Here is a 16888-nt window from a genome sequence, read left to right as displayed (position 1 = left end):
ATATCGTCAGCAGCGGAGATATTCCAGGAGACAATAAGGCAAGTGATAAGACCGGTACGGAACAGCCTGAACTACAGCGATGACATTTTGGTATTTGGAAAAACAGACAAAGAACATGATGCAGCTTTGCGTCAAGTGTGCACACAATTGGAGCGAGCGGGCCTCACGCTAAATGGAGAGAAGTGCGAGTTGGGAAGAGGGGAACTAGTGTTCTTCGGGCACATCTTCTCCAAACGAGGGATGAGGCCAGACCCAAGCAAAGTTGAAACACTGAAAAATGCAAACCACCCGACAGATGTTGCAGAAGTACGGTCGTTTCTAGGTCTCGCCAGCTATTGTGCGCGGTACATACAGGACTTCGCCACGGTGAGCACACCACTAAGAGAACTGACAAAACAAGGACAGAAGTTCATCTGGTCTCAGGAATGCGACAGGGCATTTGAAGAAATAAGAGAAGCGGTGGTGACTGTGGAACACCTGGCCTACTTTGACCCACTACTGTGCACTGAACTGACTGTTGATGCCAGCCCAGTAGGACTAGGAGCGATACTAGCGCAGCATCTGCCAGGGAGAGATTCACAAAGGAAAATTGTTGCGTATGCGAGTAAGAGTTTAACGGACATTGAAAGAGCATATTCGCAACCAGAAAAAGAGAGCCTAGCAGTGGTCTGGGCGTGTGAACATTACCACATGTTTATCTACGGGAAGTCATTCACCATCATAACTGACCACCAGGCGCTAGTGACGATCTATGGCAGCCCGTCAGCCAAAATGCCGCCCAGGATTGAACGCTGGGGCATAAGGTTGATGGATTATGACTTCACGATTGTGCACAAGCCAGGGAAAGAGCACAACCCAGCAGATTACATGTCGAGGCACCCACTACCGAAAGCCCATGAGACGACATCGATGGCAGAGGAGTACCTCAATTTCATACTGAAACAAAACACCCCGGCACCAATAACACTAACAGAACTGGCAATTGAGACGAAGAAAGACGCCACGATGCAAATGGCTTTAGAAGTAACAAGAAAGCAGCGATGGAGGCATGTCAACAATAATTGTGCCTGGGAAACAGGAGTATGCAAGGAAGAAGTGCTAGCTCTCAAGAAGATTAATGAGGAACTGTCAGAGACAGCCACAGGGATAATGATGAGAGGAACAAGAATAGTGATACCAAGATCACTCAGGAGGCAACTGGTAAACCTGGCTCATGAGTCACACCGAGGCATAGTAGCAACGAAGAAGTTGATAAGAGAGAAAGTATGGTTCCCTGGCCTAGACAACATGGTAGAAGACACCATAACGACCTGCCACCTATGTCAAGCAACAGGATCACCAGCTAGGAATGAACCACTACAAATGTCGGAACTTCCGAGAGCGGTGTGGACAACACTAGCGGCTGATTTCTTTGGGCCCCTAGAAACAGGCAACTACCTGCTTGTGGTCATAGATGAATATTCACGGTTCCCAATAGTACGACAGGTCCCGTCGACATCAGCAACAGCAACACTACCGATACTGGATGACATCTTTGCAGCATGGGGTTCACCAGAAACACTAAAAACAGACAATGGTCCTCCATTCTCAGGGGAAGACTTCCGCAGATTCATGGCCTACCTAGGGATAAACCACAGGAAGATAACTCCTCTGTGGCCTCAAGCGAATGGAATGGTGGAGAGGTTCATGGGAAACATCAAAAAGGCAGTTCAAAGAGCAAAACTGGCGCAAATTTCACTTGGCCAAGCTCTATGCCAGGTTCTGCGTGATTACAGAAACACACCGCATAACTCCACAGGAAGATGCCCAGCAGAGCTAGTACTGGGGCGAACAAGCAGAACAAGGTTACCGCAAATTGAGGCAACAATGACACCGGATCACAGCAGCATTGCAGAAAGAGACAAAGAGGAGAAGAACAAAATGAAAAGATATGCAGATGCCAAGCGACATGCCAGAGTGTCAGACCTAAAGGAAGGAGACACGGTGATAGTACGTCAGCGGCAACAAAGGAAATCAGACAGCACGTTCTCCAAAGACCCGCTAACAGTAACGAAAGTAAAGGGACCGATGATCACGGCAGAATCAGCACATCAGCGGATAACACGAAACAGTTCACATTTCAAAGAACTAAAAGAGGAAAAAAGAGAGGACCAGGATAAGGACACAGTAGAACAAGAAGAGCAAGAGCATAACAATGGTGAGGGGCCAGCAGAAGAGCAACAGACGGAAGCAAGCCAGAAAAGAGCATGCAGACGTCCAAAAAGACTAATAGAAGAAATGTGATGATGGGAGGCACACCGACAAGTGCCCGGGCAGACTTTGCATCTATCTCTATCTACACATCTCTATGTTTCATTTTTCTCGTCACTTCTTCGTGACAAAAGGGGGAGATGTAGTGACCTGAGGGCAGGGCACTAGGACCCTGCAAGACACTAGGTGGACACGAAGGGAACCGGACACCACATCCGGTCAGGGGATGTGGGAGGGCATTGCAGAGTAAGGGAGCGACGTGGGCAGACGTGCGTGGGCACGGCGACAACAACATAGACTCCAATAAAGTATTCACTCATCCTTACCTGTCTCCTGTGATTCTGTTACGAAGCGACACGACAGTGCCACTTGCCCATTTGCAGGTGCCTCTTTTCGCGGTGTGAGGTTTTATGCTCTGATTAGATAAGACTTTGGAGTTCAGGGTCAATTGTGTTTCCTCGTTCCTAGAGGAGGTCGGTAATGTTCAGACGGCCCTGCGTCCTCTGCCCTCGTAGGCTAGCTGGGTTGTAGGTGCTGTTTAGGTCTCGCCTGACCCAGCGCATGCGCTGATCTGGTGAGACTTTTAGTGTGTGGGTTTTCAAAGTGCTGCCACAGGCTTTTGGTGGCCTAGAGCTTGCGTTCACGCGAGCAGCCGCCATCTGTCTTTGATCGCGATCACTTTCGCAGGCCGCGAGGCCGTGTCACTTTCACGGGCGCGCGGCCAATGCTTGTTTATTAGGTGTTTAGATGTTGACTGTCCTGATAGTGACATGGAAGCGGTCTTGTTTGCAGGTTCACTGGCTCGCTTTATATTTTTATAATGACACTGTCTGACCCCCACATGGGGTACTTTGGCTTCATGGGCTTTACTGGCTGTGAGTGGAATACTTTATTGGCATAGAGCTTCTTGGGACGTAGTGGCAGGGAGGCCAACATTAACTCTCATTTGCAGTCACTATAGACGGCGCGGTCAGCGCTCTAGTATCTAAACGCATTGGTTTATTTCACGTCCCAGATTATTTCCGGTTCACACGTGATCCCGGATCTTTGTTTGCATGAGACGCGTTCTCTGCGTGCATTATGTACGGCACAGTTAGCGCACTAGTGGGAAAGAGCACGAGGTGTATATAACGGCAGTAGCGCGTCCGGGTTACTTCTGATTTGGACACAATCCTGAAAAGTCGTTGTGCTGAAGGAGCGTACTCGCTTAGGTAAGTGTTACTAGACCCCCAGATGTAGGTTGCTTTGTTTAGCCACTGTTGGTGGGTTGAGCTTCAAAATACTTGGTTGACAGTATAGTAATCCGTCTCATTATATTTACAGAATTATTTTCTTGTCATGTGGGGCCATACTCGATTGACTACCTCTTTACTGTAGAGGATTCGTCATACCTTATACAAGGTAAGGTACTTCGACAGTGCATAACAGTGCGATGTTGCAATACAGAGAGAGTTCCTATTCTTTGGTGAGGAGTTATTGATTACACATTTACTTTTTTAAGGTTAACAGCAGTCCGGGTGCATTGAATAATCAGGCACAGCTTGTTTTTACACTTATTGACCAGCCGGGTCGGAAGTTCAACCGGCAGAGAGGTCAGAGCCTCTTTCTTTTTCCACAGTAATTTTGGCTTATGTACACATGAGGACTATACTATATTCTGAAACTGTGTGATTTGTCTATAGGATTAGGATATATGTACTGAAGATCCTTACAGGTAGGGGGCATGGCCCTTATAGAAAGGGTTACTATGGAACCTCGTGCACTTGCATGTGTAGGCAACCGTTTAGACAGACACACCCATGCACAAACCACGACTGAATAGCTGTTTAAGTGCACACCATAATGCTGGGACTCACTCTCACTTTGATTAGTCCAGGTTATGTTCACTATGATTCGCTCCCCGTCATGCATTATATGCCGCACGTTAGCACTGACGGGTAGTATTACCCTTCACTTTCTCCTCCTGGTTACGGGAGGCTGTTGGATTTGGCACATGAGTTGGGTTTCCACTACTACTTGTCATGTTGACACATTGTTTATCATATTGTCTTTAGCCCTGAAGAAGTGGCGGGGTTCGCCTCGAACGACGAAACACGTGTTGGCAGGACATTCGTTGGTTTTAAGAAAATACAAAAAAAGAACACAAGAACTTGTAGCTGTTATTTATGATACCATCTGTACTCAACGTCAATTTGACTGTGATACTTATGCTTGGGCATGGGATAAGACTCACCTTAAAAACATAGTAGACTGCAACAGGGTTGCTGCACTACTTCTCTTGGACCTCTCAGCTGCCTTCCACACAGTTGACCATGACATTCTAACCCAAAGACTCTATGAAGCTGGTTTGGAGGGGACTGCCCTCGACTGGATCACATCGTACCTTCAAAACAGAATAAATGTGATCCATTCTCCACCTTTCTTATCCAAACCATACTTCACGAAAGTAGGGGTCCCTCAAGGCTCTATTATCTCACCAATGCTTTTCAACATCTACATGAAGCCATTTCAGGCAATCATCAATCAATTCCAGCTCACATGCTATAACTATGCAGATGATACACAAATACTCCTTAAACTGGAAAGTCCCAAAGACATTGGAGATTCAAACATTTTCAGTTTGCCTCAGAGCCGTTGATCAGTGGATGACATAGAGCCATCTCAAATTGAATGCTTCCAAAATGGTAAAACTTGCATGTGGTGACTGTAAAAATGATGACCCACTTTGCGCCTGGCCTGACGATCTGGGACAACCTCCTAAAATATCGAAGGCATCACAAAACCATGGAATTACCATGGCCTCCAATTTATCAATGAATGCCCAAATGGGCAAATTAGCAAGATCAAGCTTCATTACTATGAAAACTCTGCAACGCATCTTCCCCCACCTGGGATTCTTTCCTGACATGTGATTTCCACACAAGGTCCAAGCCACTATCTCTCTCGTACTGTCTAAACTTGATTACCCCAACGGCATCTACCACGGATCATCCTTATCAACTATGAAAAGATTACAACGGATTCAGAACTATGCTGCCAGACTTCCCCTCCATGAACAGCCAAAAGCCCACATCTCCCCTGCCTTGAGGGCCATCCATTGGTTACCGATTGACATAAGATCCACAGTCAAGCTGCTTTGTATCACCCTCAAAGAAATGCATGGAACAGGACCACTTTTCATCAGGAATAAAATCACCTGATACATTCAACAAAGGAACCTTCGCTCCAGATTGGCATCTCACCTCAAAATCCCACCATACAAGAAAACAAGCATTGGCATAGCCAATAGGTCTCGCCTTTGGGACCTTATAAGTGTTTAGCCATGCAACAGTTGATGTTGGTGCACCAAGGATATTGTGCTGCATAACTAAATACTTTTAAGGTCCAAAAAGCGAGACCTATTGGCTATGCCAATGCTTGTTTTAGTTTTGGTTCGCATTTTACGTTTTAATTACCTTTTTGTTTCGATTGGTTGATAAGGGCTATTTTACCTCTATTATGATTGGTATGTAGAACATTCTGACTTCTTTCTGTGTTAGAGTCGACTATAAAACAGACTTCACTGAATGTATGTTGGTGCGTTGTGTACTGATAGGGGTCAGGCAGAGTAAATGTAACTGTGAATTAGTGTTGTTGCGTTAAAGCGTAAGACATTATTACACTGCATTTTGTCCCTCAAAATACTGGGCTCTGATTGCTCTGTATCAGACGAGTGTGGCTAGACTGTACTGTCTACAGTTATGTAGGTGGTATCTTAGTGTCTGTCCTTTGGAATTGCGATCGGGCTTTATTTTAGTGTATTGTCTGTTCTCTATTGGTGTTGCTTAGGCATGTGTTTTAGTAAAAGTTACTTCAAGAGTTTAAGTTTGGTGTCAATGTCAGGATCGGATTGATTGTTGCCCATAAGCAAGGGAGGCCAAACATCTGTGGTGGGTGAGCTGTAGCAGATACCACAAGGTTTGACGTGGATTGGGATTGTTTAAAATCGTGTATGGGCGGTTGGTAGTATTTTCTGAAAGTGTGATGATGGCCAGGCAACCTCGGGACTACTCCACGGGTAAATGTTGTAAATTATCCGAAAGGGAGCTGTAGTATCGCGTGGCTTCAGTTCCTACCAGAGTTCACGGCGAGATGTCATGTAGTGAGGACATCAGTCGATAACGTGTAACGCCACGAGGTAGAATTTTCTGCAGATCTTCCACTATCAGTGTTGTAGAGAGTCCAGCAGGAACACGTCCATCCCCACAGGAGATAAGTGGACCCTGTCCTTCTCAAAGTATCCCTCGACTCTGGACTGAATCAGCTCGTGCCTGATGAAACCCAGACCCCTCTGGTCTGTGAACTTACGCATGGCAGCATTAACCCTCTTACGAGAATGTTCCACCGCCTCGCTGGACCTGGCCCCATGCCAGTTTCTGTGAGGGATGATTTGTGACCACCAGAGTTCGCATTGTCCCATGCGTTTGCTGATTTTCCCCAAGTCAGACTTCATGGTTTGTAGTAGAGCCCTCCTTCCCATGGGAATAAGGTAGTTGCCCCCCAGGTGGATCACCAAGATACTGGGGAGGGCGCCCCCTAGGGCCAGTCGTTGCTCTAGTCTGTTGGTGATGCTGCTCAATCTCATTCCAGGGAAGCCCATCCATACAAACTGTGTCTGCGCAAACCCCCGCATCCAATTCCTGCATGCTGCCCACTGAGCAATCCTGTCAACGAATGAATGGCCGATCACCCACACTCTGGAACCTAGTGAACAAACGGACGCCATTTTGTACAAACTTGTTTAATATCTATCAAATCACACTTTTATCAAAATCACTACAAACCACGGCATTCAAAACTATATTTACACGCTGAGCCTTTTTGGGCGAATGTAACGCTCAAAGCAGCGCGATTGCCAGCGCCCAACCCTCTTTATGCCCTCCGGCTCCATGCCCTCATTGAATGCAGCTGTAGCTGCCCCAATTCTAAATGAGCGGCTGGAATACTTTTTGTCGGGGCAGGCAAGGCCCGAGCCAGCCAGGCAGGCGCCCATGACCCGATCGATCGGGAATTTTGTCAGGGGACCCAAGTCTGCATGTATCAGGAAGTACCCTTGTGCCGCCGGCGCACGGACACGTAATCCCTAACTCTGGCCACTGGGCAATACCTAGGGTCTCCTAGCGGTTCCAGAACCACATCCGCACCACGCCCTGCCTGATCTGTTTTGGACCTCCTGATATGTATCACTAGCTTGTCTGTTAGTTTGACATCCTGGTTGCTCAAAGCGGCACCAGACGCGTCTGTTTGTGACCTGGCTACCAATTCGCCCATCCTGAGCTAGGCAGAAGGCAGCCGAGAATAGTTTGGCCTCAGATTGCGAGTGGGTGACCTGGGTTACTACATCTAGAATCCCTGTAAGGTATGAAAGTCAACGGGGTCCTAACCTCATCTCTGGCCCATCCCTTGAGGGCCGCTCTGATCAAGAAGGACTTGGTTGGGTCCTGCCCCCCCTTCAGCTTGGTGTAGTGGCTCACTGCCGCCAGGTGGCCACAGACCCACAAGTGGCTCTTCTCCTGATCTTTGGCCCATAAAATAAACGCCTGAACCTGCTGGTCCAAGGCAAGCGAGCCTGTGCTCAGAGTCTCTGTAACGCTTAAGAATGTGTCGAGGTGGGCCTTGTACTTCTTCCTGGTCCCCGGTGCCAAGGAGCGTTCACCCAACGATCTCAGCCGCTGCTCCAGTGCAGGATGTGCCATAGGTGTGCTGGGAAGGGTGTCATCTCCGCTCTCACTCGTGGCCAGGCCTCCCGGAAACGGAACCACTGAAAACGAGAGAGAGAGTCAGCTGCCACATTTTTGACCCCTTCGATGTGCCTAGCCCTAATCTCTCTGTTGCTTTGCAAGCCGTCCCTGACCAATTCTCTCAATAAGCACAGCACCATGTGGCATCTCGCTGTCTGGCCATTGATTGCCTGCACAACAGCCATGTTGTCGGACCAGAAAATTACCTTCCTGTCCGTCAACGCTTTGGGCCACAAATGCAGGACAATCACAATGGGGAAGAACTCGAGTACCGTGATGTTCGAGGTTATCTTATGCTGCCGCCATGCATTAGGCCACCTCTGGGCACACCATTCCTCCCCCATTATGGCACCAAAACCCTCTCTCCCTGAAGCGTCTGTGAAGAGGCACAGTTCGGGGCTGCCTGCCCAGGGGGCTCTCCATATGACTGTCCCATTGAAATCGAGTAGGAACTCAAACCACATTGATAAGTCCTCCTTCAGGCCACTGCCTAGCCTCACCAGGTGATGTTTCTTATATACCTTGGCAGTAGCTCTAGCTAGCCTTCTGGAAAATACTCTCCCAGCTGGGATAACTCTTGCTGTGAAATTCAGTTTTCCCAGGAGACTCTGGACCGCGCCCAGGGGGGCCTTGTCCTTGCCCAGTAGCGCCTGGATATCCTGCCGCAGATCCTCCACCTTCTCGGCAGGAAGCCTGGACTCGCCCTTGATGGTGTCCAGCTCGATGCCCAAAAACGTGAGAACCTGGGCCAGACCCTCAATTTTACCCAGTGCCAGGGGGACCCCCAGATGCCCCGGCAGATCTTGGAAACACTGCAATCCCTCACTGCACTCCTGGGTTCCTAAATCCCCTATGAACAGGAAGTCATCCAGGTAGTGTGTCACTCCTTCTATGCTGTAAGCCCAGGAGAGCGCCCATTGGAGGAACGAGCTGAAGGATACTGCGCAGCCCATGGGCATGCAACGGTCAAAGAACACTTCGCCCTGCCATTTGAACCCCAAGAGGTGCTGGCAGTCAGGGTGAACCGGGAGCAGGCGGAAGGCCGACTCAATATCAGCCTTGGCCAGCCAATCCCCCTTCCTTGGCCAGCCAAGCACCCTTCCCTGCCCTCCTAACCATATCCACTGCCATGTCTAGGGAGCAGTAAGAGACTGAGCATGACCCTTCTTCCAACCAGTGGTTCACCGAGTCGCCCTCAGGGTAGGACAGATGGTGGATCAATCGGTAAGCCCCAGGCTCCTTCTTGAGGACCACACCCAGCGGGGAGATTAGAAAGTGCTCCAGGGGGGTGTGATTGAAGGGACCCGCTACTCTGCCCAGTGCCACTTCCTTCCGGACCTTCTCCCTTACTACCCCTGGCAAGTCCCTGGCTGATTTGAGGTTCTCTGCATCCCTGCAACCCAGGGGGTCCTGGTATGGAATCTTAAACCCTTCAATGAAGCCGTTGGCTAAAAGCAATCTGTCTTTGGAATTGGGGTAGGCCCTGAGCAGGGGAAGGAGGTTGCGTATAATGATGGGGGAGGGACGTTGGAGGTTGGCAGGATGGCGCTTGCTGGCATTGGGGGATGGGCAAGGGGGGGGAGTGGGGTGGGAGGCAGAGGACGGTTCTATCTTCTTTGTTTCTAGCTGCCTTGTCTACCTTTGTGAGGCGGGGTACCCTCTCGCCTAACAGTGCATGACATGGCCGGGTGTGTAGCTCCACACTTGCTGCAGTTGTGGGCAAACTTACAGGCCTTGCCCTAGGAGCAGGACCCCGAATTGTACAGCCTGCAGGTGCCGGAGTTGAATTTCCTGCTCCCTTGCTTCCGTCCCCCTCCCTGGCTCCCTCGAAAAGGCTGTTTGAAGGGGCGTTTACCAGTCTGCTTGGTCCCTTTCTGATTGTCCCCCTCCTTCTGGTTCTTGGCAACCCCATCCTTGTTTTCAGCGGTAAATTTACACATGTGTTGAACCCAGAGCTGGATCTCTTTTTGATCCCACCCTAACTCCGGGCATATGACCATTCGCTTACGGAAATCCTGATCATAGTTGAACCACCGACCCCCTCTTGTCACTTTAGCCTCATGCTGTATGGTGTGAGAATATTGCATTAGCGCCTCCCCCTGCTCTGGATACTTCTCCATAATTGCTGCTGACAGTATGGTGAACGCCTCAACCCAGTTCTCAATCGTTTTTTTGGGCCAGCGTTGGTACCTCACTTTCTTCTCCTCTTTTCCTCCCATTTTCCTGGTATCTGCCCCTGCTGCCCCGTGCATGAGCAGGGTCAGTATATCAATAAATTCCCGTCTCCATATCCCCTCTTTGGCCGCCTGGGGCACTTGCCAAGACAGAGAGCCACGCCCCGAGGCCAAGGGTGCCACCGTGACAGTGGCCGGGGTGCCGTCACCGCTGGTGATTTGGGGGGATCAGAGTGGGAGGGGTGGAGGTGGGTTGAGGTGGGGTGGTCGTAACAGCCCCCGGTCGGCGGGGAACTAGTTGCTGCCGCTTGGTTAGCATCTGCTGGTGGTGTCGCCAGTTGGCTGCCTCCTTGACCGGTGGCAGAAATGGCTGTTGGTGTGGGGTCTGGCACGTACACTGCGTCAGACCCTGGCCCTAGCCCCGTAGTGGCCCCAGACCCCACCACCCTGGTGATTGTGTTTGCGCAACTTGCCTGACCCCCCCCAAACCTGCAATACTGTGGGTGCCCACGGTGCCGTGGGCGCTACAGCCAGCAATGGAGTTGTTGATACCATGGCGTCTAGCCGCGTCTGAAATTGCCCCATCAACATCAGCATATTTTCCATCACCTTACCCATTTTCTCAAAGTTCTCGGCGCCTGTTGCGATAGTGTTCGGTACGGCCTCCGGTACCCCTGAGGGTTCTGGTTCTCGCGGGGGTGTTCACTACCCTGCTTTTCGCTGGGGTCATGTCCATAGGAAATTCCTTGTTGGTGGGCTTGCGCACCCACTTAAATCTGGCTGGTCCTTGATCCACGAGCCCCGCCTGTGTCACCTGTGGGATGTAGGCCACCACCCCGGAATCCTCCTGCCCTCGGGCGTCGAGGAATCCTTGTGCCCATTCTGGTCCTTTAGCCTTGGCCATGGCCATGAAGTTCTGCCATAGTGCCTCCTGCGACGTGCTGGGCTGGAACTCGTCTACACAGCTGATCTGTGAGAACAGTGTGGCAGGAGTTCCCTGGCTGTCCATGTCTCCGTATTGTCTAGCCGACTGCCTAGTCGTGCCCTGAGGGGAGAGAAAATTTTAAGTACGTGCCCCACCCATTCCTGAGTGTACTGCCCCACTGCTGGGCCGCAGGAGCCCTGTTTCCCAATCCCCGGCGTGTGCCCAACCCACTTGTGCCCCGGTACTTACTTCACTTCTAGATTCCTGCCACCTAAACTCTTGAACGGTCGCGGGAAGGACGGTCGGAGCGGTGGGTAGTCTGCGCACTTGTGGAATCGAAGCGCCCACAACAATGGAACCAAGGTTGATCAGGTTGCTACAATTCAAATAGTAAATGAGACACTTCACCACAAACCAATTCCATTCCTGAGGGTGCCGCCACACCGCTGGGCCACAGGGAGCCCCGTTTCCCATCCCCGGCGCGTGTCCAACCCACTCGTGCCCCAGTACTTACTTCACTTCTGGATTCCCGACACCTAAACTCTTGAGCGGTCGCGGGAAGAACGTATCGGAGCTGTGGGTGGCCGGCGCTTTTGCGGAAGCGAAGCGTCAACGACAACTTACTGGAAAGACCGATTAGCTCGGACATTCCATGGCGGCTTGGTACCACATCAACCCCCCGCTCTGCCCCTTCACCCTCAGCTGGCCCAACCTCCCCAACACAATGATTCCGACGCTTACGCGGCCCGGTGACCTCCGTCGGGCCTCTTGATTGGGGCTTGGGCGATTGTTTTCGTAACATTGGTGACAAAATTGACAGAGGTTATGTCCCTACATGTGCCGGTTCGGTGCCCCCCTGTTTTGGCGGCCCCCTGCATGAACTTCTATGCCGTGTCTACAATTCACCCTTGGTGCACCCCCACGACGGGCCCTCCATCTCTGCTTGTCACCCCCGAATACCTCTGTGCGTCTGCAGCCCTGTACCGCTTTCTGCCTTGCCTATAGCTGTTAGCCTGAACCTGGAGCCTCCACTCGCCATACTCGACGATAATCTCTGGGGGTGGCAAAGACAGCATTTTTTGAGTCATGTAACAGAAGGTGCACCACAGAGAACATATTTAAAACTTAAATTTAGGCAGGGCAGAGGGCCCTGATATGGCACTGCAGGCCACCAACACAAGCAGTATGTTTGGGCAGGGGGGGTTTAGGAATTGCACCACAATCAACACATCCAATGTAACGTGACTCACCTCACCACCCAGCGCACAAATCGCACGACCCTACCAACAACAAGCCCACCTGGCCGCACGACCCCATCGGCACGAAGAGGTAGGTGGGGCAGGCCGCATCCCCACAGGCCCGCTAGTCGCCTCTTGCCGGATAGCCTCTATGGCTATACGGGTGCCGGTGCTGGGCTTGACCTGGCTGGAAGCAAGCGAGGCTCGAAGGCTCCCTGGCTGGGACCCGGCTGCCTGGCATGCCGCCGAGCAGCATGGAAACCCCTCTCTCCCTCTGCCCCCATTGAGGTCCCTCACCGCAAGCATGCCAGCGTGAATAACCCCGAGGGCCTCAAGTGGTCGGGCCATATCGAAAAAGATGGAGTGCGGGGCAGAGGTTAAAGGGGGTGGAGGGGCAGCACTATCCTTGCTTCAAATGCACCGGGCACGACCAAACAGCGACGAACGGACTATCCTCTAGATGGCGTGGATGAATGAACAACCCTGTAGACGGCGTGGCTGGTGGACAGAGGCCGTGAAAAAAACATTAGAGGTGAGATGCACTCCTCTGTACTCCGATTTTAATGTATTCCTTGTAGTATACTCTCCACTTTCAAACTGGTAGGCGTGCTCGCTTGTTATGCGCTCTGTCCACGTGCGCTGCAACATAGTAGAAACACAAGGGCACCTCTTTACGATCCCCGTCAAGCTGCACAGCCAAATGTCAACGAATCCAATGAATCAAATTCATGCTTATTAATCCTCAATTTTATCCAAAATTATTCATCCTTTATCTTCTTTTTATTCAATTCATTTTACTCCTTGTCATGTACGTTCATTCACTCTTCATATAACCACAGGAGAAAAGTTGTTTCCACATGCCGCACTTTATTTAAAATCACCCAATGCATTTCGGGAAAAAATCCCTTCTTCAGGGGTTTCTAGAATACAAACATAATCATCATCAGTTCCATCAGGGTTCTTATAGTGCTATCAACAAGTTAAACACAAACATATTTCCAAGCTGTTTAAACTATACATTTATACTCTTTTCATTCCCTGAAAACCATTTGATTCAGCAATCCTATCTAAAAACGCTAATCCATGTACCTTATCAACTAGCCTCACAACTGGAATGTCTAAAAAACTAAGCGTATACACTGCTCCAATGTTACTATCCTACTGCTCACCCCTGAGACCTGTCCTTAGTTGTAATTAGAGAAAATATACTTTGCAGCGCGCTCACCGTGACATGTGTTAGTAAAACCTTCGAGACCGAAGCTTTGCTGAACGTCCTCTCATTTTCAGCTTAATTTATTTCTGTAACTCAGGGAATCCTGTGCTCTGCTTCAACACGCCTTGTTCGCCAAAAAACAGTATTCGACTACTGCAATTTCGCGCTCACTTTAGTCCCCCAGCTACCCTCAACTGAACTATCACGTGTGTTAGAGCGCGCACTAAACTGTGCACTGGATTGAAGAATGGCTGTAATCGTTATATAATGTTAAACTCCAATGCCCATAATACCCCTAATCATGTTACATAAATACTACAACGAGCGCTCTCACCCATATTACTAAATACTGCTAATACTCTAAACACGTCAATGTACACAACTTTTTCTTAAAGGAACAAAATTAGACCTTCCGTCAAAATTACATTTGTGATGTACAGTTTCTATAAATTGGTGCGAGTTGCTATCATTTCATTATAATTTAACTGTCATGTTAACAACCAATATGCATGTGGGGAAACTTGACTACTGTGTTGTCGATGTTGCTGACAGTAAAATAATATCCCAATCCTTTAAACACTTGCTGCTTGTCATTTCAACCGTGGGTGCTACCTCACCAAATCGGACGGAAAATTCATTCAGTGAAAAAAACATTAGAGGTGAGATGCGCTCCCCTGTACTCCAATTTTAATGTATTCCTTGTAGTATACTCTCCACTTTCAAACTGGTAGGCGTGCTCGCTTGTTATGCGCTCTGTCCACGTGCGCTGCAACATAGTAGAAACACAAGGGCAACTCTTTACGATCCCCGTCAAGCTGCACAGCCAAATGTCAACGAATCCAATTAAATAAATTCATGCTTATTAATCCTCAATTTTATCCAAAATTATTCATCCTTTGTTATCTTCTTTTTATTCAATTCATTTTACTCCTTGTCATGTACGTTCATTCACTCTTCATATAACCACAGGAGAAAAGTTGTTTCCACATGCCGCACTTTATTTAAAATCACCCAATGCATTTCACTTCTTCAGGGGTTTCTAGAATACAAACATAATCATCATCAGTTCCATCAGGGTTCTTATAGTGCTATCAACTGGTGGACAGAGGCCGCCAGGAGTGGCGGGGGAGGTTATATGCCCTCCCCCCACCTGGCGCACCGGAACTGATGCCACTGTGGCGACATGGCAAGTGGGCTCCTGCTGGAGCCCCCAACCGCTAGAACGGGGTGAGTGGTGCCCAAAATGGCACTAAAGGGCTGCCCTCTGTATTGGCCCCTGCGGGGGCCGCGGACAGCTGCATTGTGCCATTACAGGCAACTTCCCCCACTCCCGGTCTGAGCATGCACGGATGAATAAATACACAAGACCACTTTTGTTCTGGGAAAATATTGCTGCAGGTTTATAGCATGCAAGAGTATGCAATATGTGGGTTATCTTACGGGCGATTCAAGGGCGGGCAGCTGTACCAACCTATGCTGCCCCCGCCCGCCTGGTGAGCTGCGGCACTGTGGGACACCCAGTCAGTGCTATCTTTCATGATCCTCTTCCGGATCAGGTGACACGTTGGTCTCTTCTATGCACGCCCTTTCCAGGGCGGAGCGTAGCAGGGCAAACCCCCGGTTGGTCAGGCCCCCAACCACCCGAAGTACTAACGGGGCGCAGTCACGGTTTTCCAGGAATCTTCCCTGAGGCTCCTGGTCTTTGGCTCTGGCACCACTACTGTGCCGTGCAGAGGTACCCTTACTGTACTAGTCTGCTTCCAGGTTACTCTGTAACTCCGCCACAGCTCTGGAGGCGTCCGCCATAGCCCCCCCCACGCAAGCTATACTGTTATTTGCAACCTGCTATTTCCAGCACCTCCTGCAAGTCCAGAAGGAACACGTCCCTCCCCACAGGAGATAAGTGGACCCCGTCCTTCTCAAAGTATCCCTCGACTCTGGACTGAATCAGCTCATTCCTGATGAAACCCAGACCCCTCTGGTCTGTGAACTTATTCATGGCAGCATTAACCCTCTTACGAGAATGTTCCACCGCCTCGCTGGACCTGGCCCCATGCCAGTTTCTGTGAGGGATGATTTGTGACCACCAGAGTTCGCATTGTCCCATGCGTTTGCTGATTTCCCCCAAGTCAGACTTCATGGTTTGTAGTAGAGCCCTCCTTCCCATGGGAATAAGGTTGTTGCCCCCCAGGTGGATCACCAAGATACTGGGGAGGGCGCCCCGTACAGCCAGTCATTGCTCTAGTCCAGTGGTTCCCAAACTTTTTTGACCTGTGGCTCCCTTGACCTAACTGGCAGTTTGCTGCGACTCCCCACCATTTTTTTTACCAGCGGGGGGATATAAGCCCGACCTCAGGAGTACTTTCCAGTTTTCTCCCTGAAATTAATTGGAATGAAGCAGATGAAGGAATGTAAAAACGACAAACTACAAGGCCAAGAATGCACTATTAAAAGCTAAAAAAAGAGTCAAAGAGCAGCTATATGCGTGCCTGTTCTGTGCATTATAGGAAGCTTGCATTGCTGCAACCTCTGCTGTATCTGTTTTATGGTCAGTTAATGACGATTTGTGAAACTTTCAATTATAAAAAAGCCTGCTAAAACATCTTATATTGATTCCCTCATCCTTTTCGTTTCTCCACCTCTTGTTGCTGCCTTTCCTCTTCAGAAATTATTTTGCTCCCCCCTCTCTCTGCCTTTATGTCCTGTTTTCCTTCTCTTCCCCTTTGATTCTTTCACACTTTGTTTTACCCCCATGTATTCCTTCTTCCAGCTGCTGCTTGCCCTTCTTTTCTCAGACTGAAAGTCTTGGTGTCACTTTTAGTTTCCTGTATTTCTCATCCCTCTGCTGCACTCCTCTTCCCAGAAATAAAACACGTGGCCCAGTCTGGGGTGATTTAACAGCCTCTCCGATGCCCAGTTTGCTGCAGTCTGAGCTGAACTTATATCAGCGCTGCGATGTCTCGTCCAAGGTAGTAAGGAAGCGCTAGCTAGTGCAAGCAATAGGGTAGTACCAGTTCCAGATAAGGTACTGATACTCATTTAATTTGGGAGGCCACTTGTACACCATACCTGCACCAAGAAAGTGTTGCGGTATAAGACTGTCATAAGAGAAATGCTACTTTTTGCAACTATTTTAATATAAATGAACGTGAATGCAATATGTTCATCTTTCATACTGCATGGCAAACAAGAAAGATCAATAAGTACATACTGACATGATCAGCACAATCTCTCTGAATAATTTATTGAACAACACAGCTAATCAAAGTAAACAGTTTCAAACATCACAGAGTTTTGAGATATAAAAT

At 49.4% G+C, this 16888-nt stretch overlaps 1 long non-coding RNA gene across 1 annotated transcript in view; it reads right to left on the bottom strand.

The window, feature by feature from the left end:
* The window catches only part of LOC146870477 (uncharacterized), a 236730-nt gene extending 223025 nt beyond the window's left edge, over positions 1-13705 (bottom strand). The window contains exon 1 of the long non-coding RNA XR_014959399.1: positions 13593-13705. This is a non-coding gene — a long non-coding RNA (uncharacterized LOC146870477). The remainder of the gene's footprint in view (positions 1-13592) is intronic.
* Positions 13706-16888: the final 3183 nt, after the last annotated feature.

This window comes from Triturus cristatus, chromosome 1_1 (assembly GCF_964204655.1).
Source record: "Triturus cristatus chromosome 1_1, aTriCri1.1, whole genome shotgun sequence".
In the NCBI taxonomy this organism is placed as follows: Eukaryota; Metazoa; Chordata; class Amphibia; order Caudata; family Salamandridae; genus Triturus; species Triturus cristatus.
The sequence above is the reverse complement of the archived record's forward strand: the minus strand, read 5'-3'. Positions and strand labels throughout refer to the sequence as shown.